Genomic DNA, 21299 nt, shown 5'->3' with positions numbered 1-21299 from the left:
TGCATATCGGTTTAACAGTGAGTCAGAAGGGAAATAGGATCTCAACGTTCACCAAAATTGGCCTAGGGCTCACTGCTATTTATTTATTTATTTGTATAGCGCACCCAACCCTAAGGTATCTAGGTGCATTACGTAAGGTTACAAATAAGTTACATACAAACATGAGAAGCACTGTATACATTAGTTACATCATATATACAGGTACATCACGTGGAATCTTTACAGAAGGAGGGCTAAATTTCCTTTCTCTTTTTGGTCATCCATCTGTGTTTTCAAGTCTAGTAGGGCAGTTTTGTGCCATGTCTTGGTCTAAATCCTGATTGACGCAGGCCAAGTAGATTGTGGGTTTCTAGATGTGCATATCTGTAAATAGGCTGCCCTGTCTAAGATTTTCAGCAGAAAGGGTACTGTAGTTCGTGGGAATATCAGGATCAAGGTTAGTTTTTTTTAATAGTGGTAGGACCCAGGCATCCTTCAGATTGGATGGGACTGTGCTGGTTTCAAATTATGTGTTTATAAATGTGGTGATGAAGGGTGCAAGCTCTCTCGCTGCCTCTTTGATAATAGTTGCAGGGCAGATGTCCCGCAGACATCTAGAAGGTTTAAGGCTGGTTATTATGTTTTTTACTTCTTTAATGGAGAGAGGGGTGAATTTGAATGGGCTATATGGGTTTGGATTTGCAGAAGCGGGTTGGGTCTCAGGTGGATGTGATTCGTTGGAGATACTATGTTTTCTGTTTTTTATTTTAGCTTTAAGAAGAGTTATTTTATCAAGCAGAGCTTTTTGTATTTTGGTGCATCATATCTTACCTTTGGTGCACATTTCAGGTGGAGGTATGGGGGACTATAGCGCTCTAAGGATGGTGAATAGTTCTCTGGTGTCCGATTTAACATTGATGATTCTATTGTTATACGTGTCACTTTTGGTTTGAAGGATGGCGGATTTGTAGCAACTAGAAGCTTTTAAGACTATTTCTTTGTTTAGTGTTGAGGGCTGGTTTTTCCATGAGGTTTCAGCTCTTATTTTATTGTTACGTAAGGTTTTGAGCCTGAAGGTGAACCAGGAGTTTAGGTGAGCGCGTGGCTTGGCTTTGGGCATTTTCAGTGGTGCTACATTGTTGATAGCTTGGCAAAGTGTTAGGTTGTATACTTCTACTAATATTGAGGGGTCTGTGTTAGTAGTTGGATGATTAAGGATAGGTTATAATAGAGGCAGCAGTGTCTCTACTGTAATATTCCTATTATTTCTGGTGAGAGCCAGCGATGCAGGGGCAATGTACAGGTTCGGTTGAGTGCTATTGTGTAAGGTAAATGATATAATGTGATGGTCCGACCATGCGCAAGGTACATTAGAAATGATGTTGGCATCACAATTGAGGTCGGCAATCCAATCTAGGATTCTCCCTTTATTGTGTGTGGGCTTGATAATGCGATGAGAGAATTGGCTAGGGCAGTGGCATTATCATCAGTTATGACTTGGAGGCCTAAATTAAAGTCAACAAGCAACATGATTTGTGATCCTGCTTTGGTGTTGGCAGAGAGAAGTTGCGAGATATCTTTCTCAAAGGTGGATTTTGGGCCTAGGGTCTGTACACGAGGTGGGTTTTTAAAGTCTGTGAGGCTGAACACAGTAACTTAATAGATAGGAGTTCAGCTGATGGGAAAGGAACAGTGGGTAAGGCTCTTAAGCCAAGTTGTGTTTTGGCAATGACTGTGACTCTGCCTCCTCTAGAGGATTCTCTGTCTAGTCTGATGATAGAGTAGTTATCTGGACTGGCTAGAGATAGTGTTGGACCTGCGGCGGCGTCTAGCCATGTTTCTGTTATGGCTAGGAAGTCGAGCTTGTTTGAAGTAATAAGGTCAGCGATGTCTAAGGCATGTGCTGTCAAGGACCTTGCATTGATAAGTGCTCCCTTGATGGGTATAGTGATATTATTAGGGCTGCTTAGTGGCACTGTGGTATTAGTTAAAAGGGTAGAGTCATTTGTGGCAGTTTTGTGGTTCGGTTTGAGCGTCTTTTTCTTAATGGCCGTGCTCTTGGTGTTGGTTTTACTTCTGCGGTTAGATAAAAATAGGTGGGCCTGCCTGAGTCTAGAACCTAGAATAAGGTTCAGGATTTTCGAAGGGCATTGCTGGTTAGGAACAGGTTGGGAGGCATAGCGTTGGATCCACTGGATAGGCGTAAGAGAGTTCGAGTTGTTTGCTGGTGTCATGACAATAGAGTGAAGTTTGGTAGGCTGTAATGGCCAAGGTGGCCCGAAAAGATGGGGAGCAAATGTTAAAGGTATTGGGCCTCATTACGGGTCCGACGGTAACCCTGCCAGTGCTACCGGCGGGTTGCCGCTGGATCTGTAAAATAAAGTACCGGCGCCTGACTTCCTGGTGCCACCGGGGCTACTACAAGTCAGGTGGCCGGGAAGTCACGCACCGGTAATTTTGTTAATCCCCATTCCCATAGAGTCCTATGGAACCCTATGGGAGTGGGGACACGGGAGCACCGGCACCATTAACAATGGCGCTGGTGCTCCCGTGACAAGTCTTTCTACCATGGCCGCTGTGCCCGGCAGGGTCAGATCTGTCTGCCACAACAGCTACGGCAGGCAGACTTGCAGTTTGCCGGTCCAGAAAAAAGGGCGCCGGTGAGCACACCAGCACCATTGTTTCTAGACCGGAACATTTATAATGAGGACCATAGTGTACCAAAAATGCCTGTAACTTTTGGTCTCTAATAAACCGGTTTAGCAATTCTCAATCCTCACTTCAAAGTAACTTGGTGTCGGAAGGCTCCTGGAAAACGTACCTCGAGGAGTTGTATTCACTTTCGGAAGGAGGGACAAAAGTTAGTTATGAATGTTTTACCTGGGAATTAAACATTGATGTGGTAGATGTAATAGAGAATATAAGCAAAGCGTCAAATTCAAGGGCAGCTGGACCTACCGGTTTCATCAATCAAATTTTAAAAGCTGATAAGACCCTTTGGTCTACTACTCTTGCCCTACTCTTCTGTGATATTATTAAAAATGGATCTACCCCTTCATCATGGAAAGTTTCCATCATTATTCTGATTTATAAGAAGGGTGATCATGCAAATCCTGGTAATTATGGGCCGATCGTCCTTCTTAATGCGGATAGTAAGATCTTTGTGGTTATGGTTTTAAAGGAGCTGGAGGCATAGGCAATGAAGACTAGTTTGTTGAAGAAGTTCCAAACCGTCTTTTGAATGGGCGTGGGCACAGATGTAAATGGCCTTGCTCTGAACTGTATGCGGGCAAACTCTAATTGATTTCTCAAAAGCATTTGACACAGTTAATCACTATTGGTGATTATTATATATCTTCATGATAATACAATGATACAGGTAAGATTGGATGGGCAGGGTAATTTGACTAATCCTATTAAGATCTACAGAGGCCTTTGTCAAAGCTGTATTTTGGCTCCATGCCTCTTCAATTTATATCTTGCAGATATTGGCGACTTGTTGGAAAAAGCAACTTTTGATTCCCGTAAGATCTGTGGGCTGAAGATATGCTGAATGGCCTATGTCGACGATGTTGTTTTGGTCGACATGGCGCCCGTAGGCCTCCAACGACTCCTGAATGCCATGGTATCATATGCCTTTGCCAACTATCTTGATATAAACCCTAAAAAATCACATATCATTCATTTTGCTAAAAATAAGGGGAAGCCATATGGTTTTTCATGGAGTTTAGAAGCTTTTGAGTTGATTACTTTTACAAAGGTTACTTACTTGGACTTTGAGATCACTGCTTCTCCAAATCAACACTTATTTTAATAAGGCTTCAAGGTAAACTGAATCAATTTGTACATCAAATGTGAAACATAACACAAAGGTTGTTCCTTTGGTATTACATGGTATGGAAATTGACTACCTGGCTTATGATTTGGATTGGGTTCGGTTGGAAGAAGAATTTGGGAAAAGGTTTTTAATCTTCCCCCCAGCCTCCCAATGGCTGCCCTACGATTTGGGTTGGGATTAGTTTCATTAAATGCCTAGTTTAATTGGAGAATTGTAACATTGTATGGACGATGCTTTCCTCTATGTATTCCTCAATTTATTTTGATTTGAAAGTTCTTATGGATGCAGGTAAATCAAAGGCTTTTATAAAGCTTACATCCATGGCAGATTCAATTTTAAATAATTGCAGTAGGAATTGAAAATCCTGTCTCTGTAAAATAAATCTGTGTTTGATTTAGATTGTACTGCCACGATTGACGACACATGTAATTAAATATTTCTTGCACTCGACTTTTTATAATTGATAAGCCACTTGGTATCTACCGAGATCTATAGTTAGATTTTTCAGTGGTTTTTCGCAAGGTAAACGTTTAACATTTTGGCTGAATTTACTGCATAACAATGAAGTACTAGCAGCTTGCTCTAGCCAGAGAGGAAAAGGATGGAATGTGTCATTTTCGCCCAGAATCAAAAGAGTTGCTGTTAAAATACCTTATGAATGGAGGCCACCAGGGGGCGCAGGCAAGATGGCCGCCTGAGCCGACAGCTCCGCACCCAGCCCCGGGAATTTTGCGGAGTTTAGCAGGAAGAAGGAGCCCATCTCTCGCAAGCATCTCAAAAAAGGCTGTGTGAACCCCTGCCCACCCAGGGGGTCCAAACCAGGAGTTTCTATGACACCCACGGACCGAGTTTGACTGTCCGAGGTCTCCGCGGCCCCTCCCCTTGCAGTCCTGAACAACACGCAGGCGGTGCCCACCAAGGCACGCCAAGGCCGCAGCAGAGAGCAGGAGTGGGGAAGCCTGCGGAGGGAGTACCCACTCGGAGCGAGGAGAAGCCGGATGTGGGGACCCCAGAGGTTCCACCGCACACCGGGGCCCCTGGTGCCCCGTTCCCGGATGTGGCGAGGCGGCGCGGAGCTGGCGCGAGGCCACGCTCGACATTGAACGAAGACACCTGAGGCGCTGAACGCGCACTGAATCGCCCCGACACTCCACCCACCCACGGGGTTGAACGGGCCCACCTAACCGCACACCAGAACTCCCCAGCCCGGGCCATCGCGGGAGCACGCCACATTAAATCCGGCTGGAGACGCTGGAGAAGGGAATAGTTTCTTACCTGTAACTCCATTTCTCCAGCATTGGTATCTTTCATGGATTCACATGCTTAGAATATTCCCCGTCGTCAGGCTGGGAATCCCCGGTACATTATATAGACCCTTTCCCGTAGGAAAACTTTTTCGACGCTTATGCGTCCTATCCACCTCGTTTTGTATCATGCGTGCCCGTACCGTCAGGACGTCATGATATAAATACAGGCCCCGCCCCCGCGCTCCCTCAGATTTCGGCCCCCAAAGTAGTGGGGGAACCGGTTTGCATGTTCAGGGGAGGCAGGTGGGCGCATGTGAATCCATGAAAGATACCAATGCTGGAGAAATGGAGTTACAGGTAAGAAACTATTCCCTTCTCCAGCATTGGATCTTTCATGGATTCACATGCTTAGAATAGATTACATAGCAGTACCACCCCCAAAGAGGAGGCGTGCATGCAAACCCATATACTTTCTTCGCAAAGCCCGTTCCCTATGATCATGTATACATTAGTAATCGTTAACATAGGAAAACGAACCACATACAGTCATAAATTCCACAGGATGCAACCCCTCAGCCGGGGCTTACCTTATTGGAATAGGTGTCGGAGCACCGCCTGTCCCATCCGGGTATCTTCGGCATGTTGCTGCGACAGGCAGTAATGGCGGGTAAAGGTGTGTGTAGCCGCCCAGGTAGCCGCCATGCAGATGTCCCCCCGAGGGACTCCGGCCCACAGTGCCGTCAACGATGCCGCTGCTCTAGTTGAATGAGCTCTTGGCCGTCGTAGAAGAGGTTTCCCTGCCCTGGAATGGCAGTACGAAATGGTAGATGACACCCATCTTGACAGTCCTTGCTTTGAAATGGCTTTTCCTCTAGCACCCAAACCATAGGCCACGAACAGCTGTCTCGTTTCTCTAAACGGTTGCGTACGATGAAGATAAAACTTGAGAGCCCTTTTTACATCCAATGTGTGTTACGTGCGTTCCGCTCCCGAGCATGGCCCTGGAAAAAACGTAGGCAACACAATAGAGGAGTGTTTATGGAACACCGAAGGAGCTTTTGGTATGAACTGTGGGTTAGTGGCTAGGACTACCTTGTTCTTGAAAAATCGTAAGTATGGTGGGTCTACCATTAGAGCCTGAACTTCTGAAATACGTCGGGCTGAAGTGATGGCCACCAGGAAGGCCAATTTCCACGACAAAAACTTTAGAGAAGATGATGACATTGGCTCAAAAGGAGGCTTCATAAGAGACGTTAAGACCAGATTGAGGCTCCACTCCGGCGGAAATTTCTTCTCTGGAGGGAAACTCCGAAAGAGGCCTTTAAGGAAGTGCTTAATCAGGCGGTCGCTGAACAATGGTGCCGAATGCCGTTGACGAGTAAACCTGGAAATGGCGGCCAGGTGTACTTTTATTGACGATACCGACAGGCCCTTTTGAGCTAAGAACAGCAAGTATGGAAGGAGCTGTTCCGGCTTAATCGATTGCGGGGCCAAACCTGGTTGATCCTCGCACCACTGACAGAAACTTCTCCATTTGTACGCGTATGAGGCGTTTGTGGAAGGCGCTCTTGCCGCTTGCAGGATACGCCGACAGTCCTCCGGAATCGTTAGCCGACCGAATTCGGCGAAGTCAGGAGCCAGGCCGTCAACTTGAGGCTGTCCGGGTCGTGATGCCAAACGACACCCTCCTGTCGAGACAGAAGGTCGGGGGTCTTCTGGAATCTCATCGGTTCCGCCACCGCTAAGTGTAGCAGGTCTGAAAACCACACCTGTCTGGCCCAGTACGGGGCCACCAGAATTACCCGACATGGGTACCTGAGGATCCATTGCAACGTCCTCCGGACAAGGGGAAATGGAGGGAATGCGTACAGGAATTTGTTCGTCCATGGGAAGGAGAACGCATCCCCCAGTGAGCCCTGCTGAGGCCATCTGCTTGCGTACTGATGGCATTTCCTGTTGTTCCTCGTCGCAAACAAGTCTATGGAAGGATGTCCCCATTTCTTGAATACTTGTTGTAGTTGTTGGTCGTTCAGCACCCATTCGTGAACTTCGTTCATTTCTCTGCTGAGGGCATCGGCTTCCACATTTCTCACGCCTGGCAGGTGGAACGCTAAGATTTGCATGTTGTGTTGCAGGGCCCAATGCCAGATTTTCTGTGCCTCCGTCGATAGGGACCTGGAACGTGTCCCTCCTTGTTTCCTCAAGTAGAACATCGTAGTGGTGTTGTCCGTCATGACACGCACCACCGAGTCCCTCAGTTGAGGAAGAAAAGATTTCAGAGCCCATCGCACTGCTCTCAGTTCTAGCAGGTTGATATGCAGGGAGGACTCCTGCAACGACCACTGGCCTTGTACCTGTAACGTATCCAGATGAGCTCCCCATCCGCTCAGCGATGCATCCGTCACCACCGTCTTTTGGAACTCCGGTTCCAGTAGAGGCATTCCTTTCGTTAGATGAGTAGACACTCTCCACCAGCAGAGTGCTTGTACTAGTTGTTCGTCGACGACCAGTCTGTCGGACCAGCGACCTCGGCTCTGCGCCCAACGGTCCGCTAGAAATTCCTGGCAAGGCCTCATAAACAGACGGCAGTTGTTTATCAACGGAATGCAGGACGACATGGTCCCTAGCAGGGACATGTATTTGCGCACTGAAACCTTGGTACCGCCTCTCCATTCCGACGCCTTGCTTTGAAGTTTCTGAATTCTTTCGCTGGATGGTCTCACCAGGCTTGTGTGTGTATGAAACTCCGCTCCTAGAAAGACCAAGGTCCTCGAAGGCTCTACGAAGGACTTGTTGAAGTTTATTGCGAAGCCCAGTTCCTGTAAGAGGGACATTGTGGCCCTTAGACTGTCTCGTGTTTGTTCCCTGGACGAACCTCTGACCAGCCAATCGTCTAGATATGGATAGATATGGTGACCATCCTTCCTTAAATGGGCCGCTATAGGGGCCAAGCACTTGGTGAACGTCCTGGGGGAGAACTTGAGCCCGAACGGGAGGACCTTGAACTGAAAATGCTTTCTCCCGACGACGAACCTTAAATATCTCCTGTGTCGTGGGCGTATTGGGATGTGAAAATAAGCATCTTGAAGGTCTAGTGACGATAGATAATCCATGGGTTGCACCGACCTGATAACCTCTTGGAGCTTTAGCATTTTGAATTTTAGGCTCTTTAGCCATTAGTTGAGTACCCCCAGGTCGAGAATGGGCCTCCATTTGCCGTTTGGCTTCTTGACAACGAAGAACCGGGAATAAACTCCTTGTCCTTCCTGTGCCACAGGAACTCTCTCTACCGCCCCTTTTCGCAACATAAGCGCCGCCTCTTGTCGTAGGATTCGGAGGTGGGGCTGTGTCGAGAATACAGGCGGAAGACGTGGAGGCTTGTCTTTGAATTGTAGCGCATGACCCATGCGAATCGTGTCTAGAACCCATCGATCTGTGGTGATGCATTTCCATTGGTCGAAGTGATGAGAGACTCGTCCCCCCAGGACGTTCCGAAGGCCGTCATTGGTTGCTGGTTTGCTTGTTCTTCGTCGACGACGGACCCGAGCCTCGCCGCCTGGAGGCTTGATAGTCCCTGCTTCTACGTGCCGACTGGGACGCTCATCTGAACCCTTGTGAAGAGTACGAGGGCCTGTTAAATCCACGGTCCCTCGAGGCTCCAAAGCGGGAGTTTCCAGAAGCACCCCTGAAGGGGCGAAAAGAGCGAAAGTTTCTACCCGTTTGGAGGGCGCCGAGGGACCTAGCAGTATCCGTGTCTTCTTTCATCCCCTTCAACGCTTCATCAACCTTTTCGCCAAACAGGTGTTCCCCTTCACATGGCATGTCAAGGACTTTGTACTGGACTTCAGGACGGAAAGTAGTACATTTGAGCCACGCTTGTCGACGAAGTACTACTCCATGGTTGATTTGTTTGAAGCCAGACTCTGCTAGGTCAACTGCAATATTAATTGCGTGGTTCGAGGCCTCTTCGCCATCCCGCACCAGTAACATAGCTGCTTTCCGGTGTTCGTCTGGCAGGTGTTCTAGGATAGGGGCTAGTTTGTGCCACATTTCTCTATCATATCGTGACACGATCGCTAAGGAATTGGCTGCTCTTACTGTCGTCGCACCGACCGAGAGCACCTTTTTTCCAAAGGCGTCTTGCCTCCAAGCCTCGCTTTCTGGTGGCGTTGAACATTTTTGCTGTACCCTGGCCTTCCTAGCCGCTGCCGCCGACACCACCGAGTCAGACAGAGGCTGTGATGTTAGACATTTTGGAGTGGACTCCGGAGCTTTAAACTTTTTCTCAATCCGTCCCTTTATAGCTGGCTCCGAGAACGGATGGCGCATCGTCTTGAGACCTTCTTGCCACACGTGGTCCAGAATTGGGATGGCAAATACCGATTTCCTCCTTTGACCCATATGGTCAAAAAGGAAACAGTCTTTCTTCTGCTCCTCAGGAATCAAGCCGAACTCGGAACAAGCTTTTCCCATCATTGCATGGAAGGCTCCCACATCATCCGGGGGAGATGGCTGTGTCTGGCTCCTCGTAGACTCTACCTCTACATCCGAACTCCATGTTGGGTCCCTCGACGGTGACAGGGAGATGTCTGACCCTGAGTCACCCAGTATAGAATCGGACTCCGACAACTCACCCTCCTCCTGCGCTCGAGGACGATCTTTTACCGCCTGGGGAGCCGATGGGTGTTTAGTCGTCGAGCGAGCCGTACAAGTTTGCTCGTCGACGGAAGGTACAGAAAAAAGTGACGATGACGTCCCAGGTTGAGGGATCTGTGTATCCAGCCGCTGCAGGAGCTTCTGAAGAGTATTAAGCACATCCAGAGACAAAACTGTCTGGGGGGTCAGTAACGTTGATGATATAGGTACCATACCCCCACTCGCACTCGTCGTCGACGTGGAAGGCCGTAAGCCTAAATCCGATGGCTGCAGAACCGTGTCACCTTCTCCTTCCGCCGAGCAGGCCGTGTCTGGCTGCAGTAAGACTTCAGGGGGGATCGGGTCATAGACCTCTGGCAGCCAAGCCATAGACTGAGTCTCCGTCGACGAAGGAATCCCAACCGCTGCTGCCTGAACGGTAATAGGCATCGTCAATGACACCGAGGTCGACGAGCAAGTCGTCGTCGTCGAGCCCTTAGACTTCGTCGCCGATTTCGATGCCGACTTCCCGGCTGAAGCATCTCGACTCATGGAAGACCTGGGACGGTCCCCTGAGGAGGATTTTGACAGCGCTTGCCTCTCCGTCTTAGATGATGAGGAGGAGGAGGGCTTTTTATGTGATGAGGAAGATCCAGCATGCTTCCCCTTATGCTTGTCCTCAGTGCGGATTTCCGCTGGCCGTACCTTTTTCGATGGAGGTTCCGACTTGCTCCTGGAGGCCGTGGAGCCAACTTCCGAAGCCGGGTAGGCACCCGCTCCGTCATTAAGCCAGTCGACCAGCCTTCTTTTACGGTCCTTAAGGGTTTTTTGGGAGAAACCCTGGCATATCTCACATGTATCCGCCGTGTGGTGCGGGTGGAGACAGTAGATACAATCCATGTGGCCATCTCCTTCATAAACTTTTTTGAGGCCACATGTCGCACAAGGGCGAAATAACGCTTTTCCAGACATAATTCTCCAGAATTTGAACGTCGCCGAAGCGAAACAGAAAAAACAACCTAGTTTCCACTAGTGGTAATAACGAGGATCCCACTACTTTGAAAGACGGTTGAAATCTGAGGGAGCGCGGGTGCGGGGCCTGTATTTATATCATGACGTCCTGACGGTACGGGCACGCATGATACAAAACGAGGTGGATAGGACGCATAAGCGTCGAAAAAGTTTTCCTACGGGAAAGGGTCTATATAATGTACCGGGGATTCCCAGCCTGACGACGGGGAATATTCTAAGCATGTGAATCCATGAAAGATCCAATGCTGGAGAAGGCACTGGAGAAGGCACACGCAAGGTGAGAGGCCTTCGGGCCAGGACTTCATAAATTGGCCGCTTTCCCACTGGCGCTGAACCCCTTGAGTTATTCTGCTGGCACAACCATAGACAGTCACTCCGAGGGCGCCCCCACCACCCGGCGTCCCTCCCCAAACACTCTGCCGCAACCAACATCCCATGAGTTGGAAGGAGGCCCTTTGCAAGTATCAGTTTGTTGCCGGAGGGGACAAAATGGCCGCCGGGTCCCCATCGGTGCCACCTCCCAACCTGGGGGCCATCCAAAATAACATCCAGATGATTTTGGAGGAGATACGTGGGATTCGAACCGACATGGGTGCTAATTTGGCCGACTTCACCACTAAGGTCACCACCCTGGAAGACCGCGTGGAGGGAGTCGAGAACAACCAGCTCTCCACAGCGATCTTGGAGACGCAAATGGAGGCCAGGTTCCAGGAGATACATCGAAGGGAGGAGGAACTACGGTTCAAGGTGGACGACATGGAGAACAGGGAAAGGAGGAACAACTTGCGCATTTTTGGCCTTGTGGAGTCCGAAGGGGAGAGCCCACAGGCAATGGAAGGCAAGGTCCACGACATCATAAGAATCGTCATGGGGGCGGAGGCCGACATCGAGATTAAATTTGACAGGGTGCATCGAGCCGGCAGAGGTGGAAGAGGCCCGAGGTCAGTGCTGGCCCGACTGCATTACTATAGGGACAAAGCCAGGATCCTGGAGAAGGCGAGGAACTTCGGTGATATCCAATACGGAGACTCTAAGGTGGCAATCTACCAGGACCTCTCGGCCCTCACCCTCGCAATGAGAAAGAAATGTGGAGCCCTTACCAGATGGTTACAGGGTAAGGGGGTCAGATATCGCTGGGGCCACCCCTTCTACCTGGCATTCGAGTGGTCGGGGGAAAGACACCACCTGGTGACGGAGGAGGACATATTGCATACCACAGGTGACCTGGTGAGAGATCGTGCCGGTCCGTCCAGCGGAGCTGGGGGTGAGGCCAGGAACCCACCGTGGTGCCCCGACAGTCTTGGACAACCTAGCTGCAAGACCAAGGTCAAGGGGGTGCGCAAGTTTAAAAAAAAAGGCACCCATCATCGGCCTCTGAGGATCACCTGAAGTGACTGTAATTTTTCTTAATGTTTGTTGTTTGGTTCAATGGACCTCCGTGTCGGGCCCGCGCCTGGGGACATGGGGGACCGCGGGAGCAGGGTTTGGTTTAAAGGTTCACACACGTTCATTCTGACTTAAAGAGAATGGGTTATCCATACGTTTACACTACCCGGGGCTGGGGTAGAGTCCTTGTTGGTTCGTTGACCGTCCCCGAAGGAGATCGGGTGACATGGGCGAACGCCTCACGTCGGGGGGGGAGAGGAGGGGGAAAGGGGCAGGAGGGGAGGGAAGAGAATGACCATCAAGGCCAAATTGGGAACGTTTAGAGGGGTCCACAGGGGGGGTGGAGGGACTAGCCAGTCCGAACAGGAATCTTCAATTTTTCAGCGGGCCACACGCAAGCATTATACTACGGTGAAGTTAGGGATGGACTACCTAGACGACAATGGTTGAAGGCAAGATAGGCACACTCAATGTCAAGGGCCTCAATTCACAAAACAAGAGGTCCCTGACCAGTAATATGTTCTGCAAACATTAGCTAATGGTGCTGTTCCTCCAAGAAACCCATTACAGACAGGGGAAGGAATCACCCATCAGGGGGAAGGACATCGGTGCCAACTTCTGGGCCTCCCACAGAAGCTCGAAGAAGGAGGGCGTGGGGATTCTCTTGAGCAAAACACTCCACCTTACTAATACATAAACCAAGAGAGGCTTTGGGGGGAGGTTCATGGGGATCAATGGTACTTATGAAGGGGAACGCATAACCCTAGCCACCCTCTACGCTCCCAACTCAGGCCAGATAGGTTTCCTAACCCAGATTCTGGGGGTAATGGATGAATGGGCTGAAGGGGCCATGATACTGGGGGGCGTCTTCAATCTCATAATGGACCCCAGGCTGGACTAGTGGACGGCAAGTGTGACTGAACCGAAAGGGATAACCAAAGACAACCTAACGCTCCAGACCCTGCTGAGGGGACACTACTGGGAGGACGTCTGGCGAGCGACACACCCGGAGCCCGGGGGTACACATTCTTTCCCCCCCACACCACACCTACACCAGAATTGATTTCCTTTTGACTTCTAAAGAGGGGAGTGGGGTGGCTACAGCCCCGAGGGTTGAGGCAATAACATGGTCCGACCATGAGCTTCTTGTGGCGGACTGGTCGCTCCCCCTATCTCCCAGGTCGGCCTGGTGGAGGTGTAATGATACGCTCCTGAGGGAACCGGTCTTCAGGGAATTCCTGAAAGGCGAAATGGAGGCATATTTTAAGATAAACGACAATGGGGAGACGGATATGGTGACAGTGTGGGAGGCGGCGAAGGCCACCTTTCGTGGTCTCCTTATAGCCGAGGGTTCTAGGCGTAAGCGGGAAAGAGGGCTCATTGAGGCCACGATACGGGCTGAACTCAAGAGCCTGTGGGGTAGGCTTACCCAAGAGGGGGTTGACAAGGAGTCCCTCCTATCGGAAATGAACGAGAAACGCTAGGCTCTGCACACGGTCCTCATTGGGGAGGTGGTTAAGAAATTGAGATATACGTGACAAAGGTCCTACGAAAAGGGGGATAGGGTGGGGACCCTACTGGCACGTAGAGCTAGGGGTTGTAGACTGGAGAGGAGGGTTGGACCTATAAAAGATGGGGAGGGCATGGCTCTCAATAGAAAGGCAGAGATAGTGGGCTCCTTTGAAACCTTTTATAGGGACCTGTACACAAAACAAGATGGGGAATCGCCGGAGGAGATCCGGGCCTATCTGGAAAAACACCGGCTACCCCGCTTAACGGAGGCCGAGCTGCATAACGGTGGAGGAGGTGGAGGCAGCTATCAAGAGACTTAAAGCAGGGAAGGCCCCCGGGGGTGATGGGTATACGGCTGATTTCTATAAACAATTCCAGCCCATGTTGACGGAACCCTTAGCCAAATTGTTCAACCACATCCGCAACAAAGAGACCATCCCCCCCACATTCCTACAGGCCCTCATCTCGGTAATCCCCAAGCCAGGAAAAGACCCCACAGAACGCGCCCTACAGACCCATCTCCCTCTTAAACCTTGATGCTAAAATATTTTCCAGGATCCTGGCCACTCGCCTGGAGAAATGCCTGCCCCGCCTGGTTCACCCAGACCAGTCGGGCTTCATATTAAACAGACAAGCCTCGGAAAACATGTGCAAAACCCTCCACATGCTGCACTCAAGGGAAACCCGGAACGAGGGGGTCCTCCTTCTGTCCCTAGACACAGAAAAGGTCTTCGACCGGGTGAGTCGGGCCTTCATGGGGGAGGTCCTCTCAGCAATGGGGATGGGCCAGAGATGGTTGGGATGGATGGCGGCACTATATTCCACCCCCACGGCCAGGGTGGCCGCCAATGGGATGGAATCAGAAGCCTTCCCCCTAGAGCGAGGAACGAGACAGGGCTGTCCTCTATCCCCCCTGATATACGCCCTTGTCATGGAACCCTGGGTAATCTCGGTGCGTTACAATGAGGCTATCACTGGAGTACAGATGGGCGGCTCCCACTGTAAGATCAGCCTGTTCGCTGACAACGCTCTCCTCTATGTTACTAAACCGACACTGACGGTCCCTCATGTGTTGCGGGCACTGGAGCATTATGGGAGCCTCTCGGGGTACAAGGTCAACCTGGGCAAATCTGTGGCTTTTATGGGGGGTCGATTACCAGATACCGAGAGAGAGTATGTGGAGGGTCTTCCCTTCCAATTGCAGAGTGAGGTGTTCTGGCACCTTGGAATCGAAATCACACCTGACCCAAAGGACCTCTTCCTGAGCAATTTCACCCCTTTGTGGACTGAGGTCAAAAGAGATGTAGAGAGGTGGGCGGTCTCGGGGTTCTCGTGGATGGCACAACTCAACCTGATCAAAATGGTGGTACTTCCCAAATTCCTATTCCTCTTCCAGATGCTCGCCACTCAGGTCCCCGCCGCGTTCCTACAGTCAATGAAACGCACCCTACTCAGGTTCCTCTGGGGGGGGGGGGGCATAGGATCTCCTACGATGTCCTACCGAGACCCAAGGAAGACGGTGGGGTGGGATTCCCGGATTTCCATACATATTATAGGGCCTCCCAGCTGAGGATTTTGGTTGACCATTTCAACCCTGGGTCAGAAAAGCAGTGGGTAGCACTGGACAATAGGTTACTTGCCCCGGTTACGCTCAATGAGTGGTTGTGGGTCCCCAGAGCGCACATCCCCAGGCGTGTTCTGGACCACCCGGTATTGGGTGTCCTGTGGTCTGTCTGGAAGGAGGGGGGTTACTATAGATGGCTCACAACCTGGCCTTCCCCACTAAGTTGCATTTGGGCGCCACCATTCATAACCAAGGTGGCGGAGCCGGCCGCGTATCAGAGGTGGTATGAGGCGGGCCTTGTTAGGGCACGGCACTTGTGGGTGGGTGGCTCCTTCATGGCCCTTCTGGACCTGGAGGAAGCCCTGGGGCTGGGTAAGCTTTAACCTTTTCGCTACCTTCAACTGAAGAGAGTCCTCTCCGAACCCTCATGGGGGGACACACTCAGGAGGGAACTCACGGACTTCGAGAAAACGATCATCTCCACACGGGGCTCCAGGAGGGTCATATCTCGTTTGTACAAACTTCTCTTGCTCTCGATACCCAGGGATCCACCGCCAGCACAGACACAATGGGAAAAAGATTTGGGCACGGCAATAGATGATAAAAGGTGGACTAAAATGTGCATCCGGGCCCACTGTTCAACGACCTCCCCCCAGTACAGGCACCAAGCTCTCAAGGTTTTACACAGATGGCACTACCCTCCACAGTTGATAGCCAGAATGAGCCCGGGCTACGACCCACACTGCTGGAAATGCAAAAAGAAAAAAGGAGATTACATGCACATGTGGTGGTCTTGCCCGAGGGTGCAGTCATATTGGGGAGAGGTCCTATCCTGGGTCAAGGGGGGTGGATGGGGTCTTTAGGCCCCTCTGTCCCTGGTTGCTTCTATTCGGTATTGAGGTGGGTGATGACCAGGAGGACACCCAGGGCATCATGTTGCAGGTCATGCTCGTAGCGGCCAGGTGCTGCTTGGCCCAGAAGTGGAGGAATCCGCACATGACTGATGAGAGGGAATGGGTTGCGAAGGTGCGGACGATATATGACTTGGAATTTCTCACCCACGTCCTGGATGAATCCAGATCCAACATTGAGGAACTCTGGCTTCCCTTCTTTGAAAAGTATGAGCGGTCGACCTGAGGGGTGAGCCCATGAACTGTTGGCCTGCTTGGGTTTTGAGTCCAGAGGAAATGGGGGACCTAATAGGTATCTGTTGTCCAAGGCACGCACCCCCCCATGGGGTGCTGCTAGGCTGAGCCCTAGACTATGTGTGCACTAATCTATTTGACAGTCCAAACTCGAAAAATACACAACGCGTCCCTGCAAGATAAGCTTGAAATCGGCACCTGTTCACTGGCTAGGGGAGGGTGGCGGACAGGGGGAGGGTTATTGTTTGAACGTTTTTTCTGGGAATGGTACCGGATTGAAATGACATGTTTGTTGTAATAACCTTAAAAAATGCTAATAAAAACTATATTTAAAAAAAAAATACCTTATGAATAATTGCTTAACTCATCAGGAAAATATAGCATCTTTCCTGGGGCGGTTTATGGGTAGATCAGAGTGGCTAAACACAGAGGAATTTTGCTTTACATTAAATGTGGATCATGAACCTATTTTAACTCTGAAGGTCTTTACCTTTTTAGGGAACATTTCTTTGATAAAGTTTTAAATAGGACTGAAGATGGATTCTACATCATAATTACTTAAAATATGTTGCAATAAGATCTAATGTTATCTATTTGTAGTGTGGTACGTTTTATTCACTAAACTTGAAAGTCTATTTTAAACTTTGCAATTGTTGCTTGTTCTTATCATAATTTGTGATTGATATACTTGACTGTTTACATTGCAGCATTCTTAAATGTCTTTTTGTCATGTGAATGGTCACGTTGTTTGGCTGTAAAACATTAAATTAAAAAGAAATAATAGCATGCTCAGAATAACACATTGGGAATAATACACTAAAAAGATACACTGAGAATGACAAGCGTAGAATACAATTCTGAACAATAGCCATTGCATACAAGCCTGACTGCTTGGAATACGGGAAACACTAAAGTAGAAAATGAAATCAGTGGAAAAAAAAGATTTAAGGATTGTCATGGTTGACAGTTGGGTTGCAGGCCATGGGGGCGGAGCGGGCGGGGAGGAGAGTGACGGGGAGAGGGAAGTGCTGGGCAGCACGTGTGAAGTCAAGGAGGAATAAAGAGGTGTTACATGAGTGCTGCGGCGTCTTCTTGCTGCGTGGTACGCTGCGTCTGCCTCACGGGCTGTGCCTCACGGGGGTTCCGTCACTACACTGGCGACAAGGTTGTGCAGGGTGCGCATAACAGACCCGGGAAGCAGCGGTGAGCCGTGTCACAGCACGGGGGGACAGGAAAACTTCTGTCCAGGCCGCAGTGGTGCCGGTGGTGCCCTGCCCAACAGAACAGTCAAAACTTGGCCTTTCTAGGCTTAACAGAGGTCGGGAAAGACCGGGCCGTAGCGGTGTTTACAACGCAGGATGGTGAGTGGAAGAGCAAGGGAAGGCGGTGCGGGATGGTGCTCGTGCCTCATGGCGGCCATCCCCTGCCACACCTTGCCTCCCCCCTACAGCACTCAGGCAGCCACTGGGACACACAGAGACGTGTGTAAAGGAGGTGGCCACATCACAGTCATTTAAAGGGCCAGCCCACCCCACAAGACCATGTCTGGTCAGGAAGCCCCTCCCAGGCGGCAAACCAGGACATACAAGCACGGGGTCAGGAAGCCCCACATGCCCCAACTCCATATAGACTACCAGACTTGCTCGCAGTGCAGTTGCCTGGAGCTTTTTATGTGTCTGACATGAGTAATATGGGGCCGAGATGGGCCAAATCGGTTAGAGCTTTTGACTTATACATGGGTGCTACAGGTCCTGTTAATGAGGAATGGCAAAAATGTTTACTCAAATTGGCGGTGGGACCCTCAACACGAGACGTCATCGACGAGATGCAAGCAACGTCAATTGATTTAAATTTGGACCTGAGAGGCGCATTGTCAGCTTATTTTACCCCGCACATGAATTCAGACTATGAACACCACCTATTCCATAGCACGAAAAAAGCAAAGGGCGAAACAATCGATGCCTATGTCACGCACCTGGGATTCTACAGGTATAAGAGGTTAAGCTTTGGCGTGTCTTCCACTGCCGTAATCTTGCAGGCAGAGATTCATAATGTCATCAAGCACATACCCAACTGTATAAACTACAACAATGACATTCTGGTATTCAGAACTAATGTAGGGAAGCATGACGAAACCCTGTCCAGGGTGTGCATGGCGCTGGAGCCGGCCAATCTTACCCTCAACCAGGAAAAGTGTGAATTTGGGAAAGGCACATTGAAATTCTTCAGACATGTATTTTCTGAAAAGGGCATAACTTCAGATCCGGACAAAGTCACTGCACTGAATGAGACCCCACCGCCAGCCAATGTCTCTGAACTAAGGTAATTCCTGGGCCTCGCCAGTTACTGCACGCTGTACATCAAATAGTTCGCCACAGTCAGTGAACCACTTTGGGCGCTGACAAAACAAAAAGTTGTGGTCAACTGGACAGAAGAGTGCCAACAGGCCTTCACAACAATTCGAGATAGAGTAGCTCGCGCGGAGAACACGTCATACTACGACGCCAATTGCAAAACAGAACTAACAGTGGATGCATGCCCAGTTGGGCTGGGTGCAATCCTCGTGCAAATCGACCCAGATGACCACGGTCGCACCCACATCGTCGTCTACGCCAGTCGAAGCCTCTCAACTACAGAGCACACCTACTCGAAGGCGGAGTAGGAAATCCCCGCCGTAGTTTGGGCGTGCAAGCACTTACATCTTTTTCTTTATGGCAAACCTTTCAAAGTAGTGACCGACCATCAGGCTCTACTGTTCCTTTATGGCAACCCCCAGGCCAAGATGCCAGCCCGCATCGCCAGGTGGGCGCTCAGACTAGTGGACTATTCATTCGAGATAATACATCGGCCTGGCAAGGAAGAGAACCCTGCTGACTTTCTGTCCCGACATCCAAGAAGTGGCAATGCTCCTGAGCCATCGGTAGCAGACAGCTATCTTCGATATCTCATCCAGGAGGTCATACTAAAGGGCATCGAGCCAGCCCGCCTCACGCAGGAAATGGAATCAGACATGGCATGCCAGATAATATGCGAAGGGCTCAGATCGGGACAGTGGAGGAGAGCCAAAGAGAGAGGTTGCCTTGAGTCGGAGGACATACGGAAGGAGGTGGATAGACTCCTGCAAGTGAAAGAAGAATTGGCTCTCTCAGAGGATAACCTGTTGTTGAAAGGTCACAAAATGGTGATTCCGACATCTTTAAAAAGAAGAGTGGTGGAACCGGCCCATGAAGGGCACCGGGTAGTTGTCTCTCCAAGATGCATGCTGTGCCAAAAGGTGTGGTTTCCCCAATTGGATTCTCTGGTGGAAGAAATCCTAAGAGAGTGCCTCACCTGCTGCCTCATAACACGAAATAGGCACCCTGAACCACTATGCATATCAGAGTTACCAGAAGGTGTGTGGGACGCAGTAGCGGCCGATTTCTTCAGACCGATCGAAGGGGGGAAATATGTGTTAGCCATTATGGACGAATACTCCAGATACCTGGAAGCTCAACTGGTATCCCCGACAGCGGCCCATCACGTGATCCCGGTAATGTAAAAGCATCTTCACTGCATATGGCGTTCCGAGAAAGGTGAAAACAGACAATGGGCCTCCTTTCACTGGCCAAGACTTTGCATGGTTCAGTGAATATATGGGATTCCATCACCAGAAAGTAACACCACTGTGACAGGCGAATGGTATTTATTTATTTTTTTAAACATTTGCAACGCGCACACAGTGAACTAAATCGTATCCTGGTGCAGATGACGCATAAAATAGGAAGCGAACATGAACCTAGTTGATGCCGATGTCGCAGAGATTCAAATGAAAGCCACAGTCACGAGTCTTACTTGAATAAGTGGGTCTTTAAACCCGCTCTAAAATTCCACAAGGAATTTGCTTGTCTTAAGCTCAACGGGAGACTATGCCATAATTTAGGTCCCACAACTGAAAAGCGACGATCTCCTCTCGAGCTACAGTTTGCCCTAGGGATAACAAGAAGGGCTTGGTCTTCGGACCTAAGAGCTCGAGTTGGTTGATAGCGCTACTGTTTATTTATCAAATAGGCTGGTGCCAGTCCGTTCAACTAACGATTCATGGCCAACCTCAAACGGGCACTGCAAGGGGCCAGGCTCACAGGTCAGCCGTATGACCAAGTACTTCACCAACTATTACGCGACTACAGGAGCACACCGCACAGTTTCACTGGGAAAAGCCCTGTGGAAGTGATGTTCGGGTGGAACGTGCGTAACAGGCTACCTCAGCATAGACCCCAAGATAGTGAACGACCGGTTGATGCCGAGCTGAGAGAGCAAGACCGGTCCGCCAAACTCAGGATGAAGGAGTATGCAGACGGGCGAAGGAAAGCCAGAGAGTCCAAGCTGGAGGTAGAAGTGGTAACCGTGAAACAACCACAGACACACAAACACACCTCTGTGTTCAACGATGAACCATTAATCATCATGGGAAAAAAGGGCTTGATGATCACGGCCCAAGGTGACCATGGACCCATCACCCGCAACTCCTCACATTTCAAGAGATTTCCCCTAACCAGCCCTCGGAGGTTGAGTGGAAGAGTGGAGGCACCGAATGACTCTTCTTGGACGACCTGTACCATGGAGACCAAGAGGACTCGGACGCTTCCGGTAGGAAAGACAGAACCGGATCAGAGGAAAGGGGTTCACAGGAACCGCACACTCCAGACCTCCACGAGTGAGGAACAAGCCTCAACGCCTTATTGAAAAAATTGGCTGATCCACTTCAGCTCAAGTTTACGTTGTACCCCTGTTGGCTAACTGTTTAATTTGGGGGAGGATGTCATGTTGACAGTTGGGTTCCGTGGCACGGGGGTGGGAGGGAAGTAACAGGGAGAAGGAAGCGCTGGGCAGTACGTGTGAAGTCAAGGAGGAATAAAGAGGTGTTACACGAGCGCTCCAACTCCGGTGTCTTCTTGCTGCGTGGTGCGCTGCGTTTGCCTCAC

At 50.1% G+C, this 21299-nt stretch overlaps 1 protein-coding gene across 4 annotated transcripts in view; it reads right to left on the bottom strand.

The window, feature by feature from the left end:
- GARIN5A (golgi associated RAB2 interactor 5A) overlaps window positions 1-21299 on the bottom strand; it is a 1377498-nt gene that overhangs the window by 378467 nt on the left and 977732 nt on the right. The window lies entirely within an intron of this gene.

The sequence above is a fragment of the Ambystoma mexicanum genome, chromosome 1p, assembly GCF_040938575.1.
Source record: "Ambystoma mexicanum isolate Mex_15411 chromosome 1p, UKY_AmexF1_1, whole genome shotgun sequence".
Taxonomy (NCBI): Eukaryota; Metazoa; Chordata; class Amphibia; order Caudata; family Ambystomatidae; genus Ambystoma; species Ambystoma mexicanum.
The sequence above is the reverse complement of the archived record's forward strand: the minus strand, read 5'-3'. Positions and strand labels throughout refer to the sequence as shown.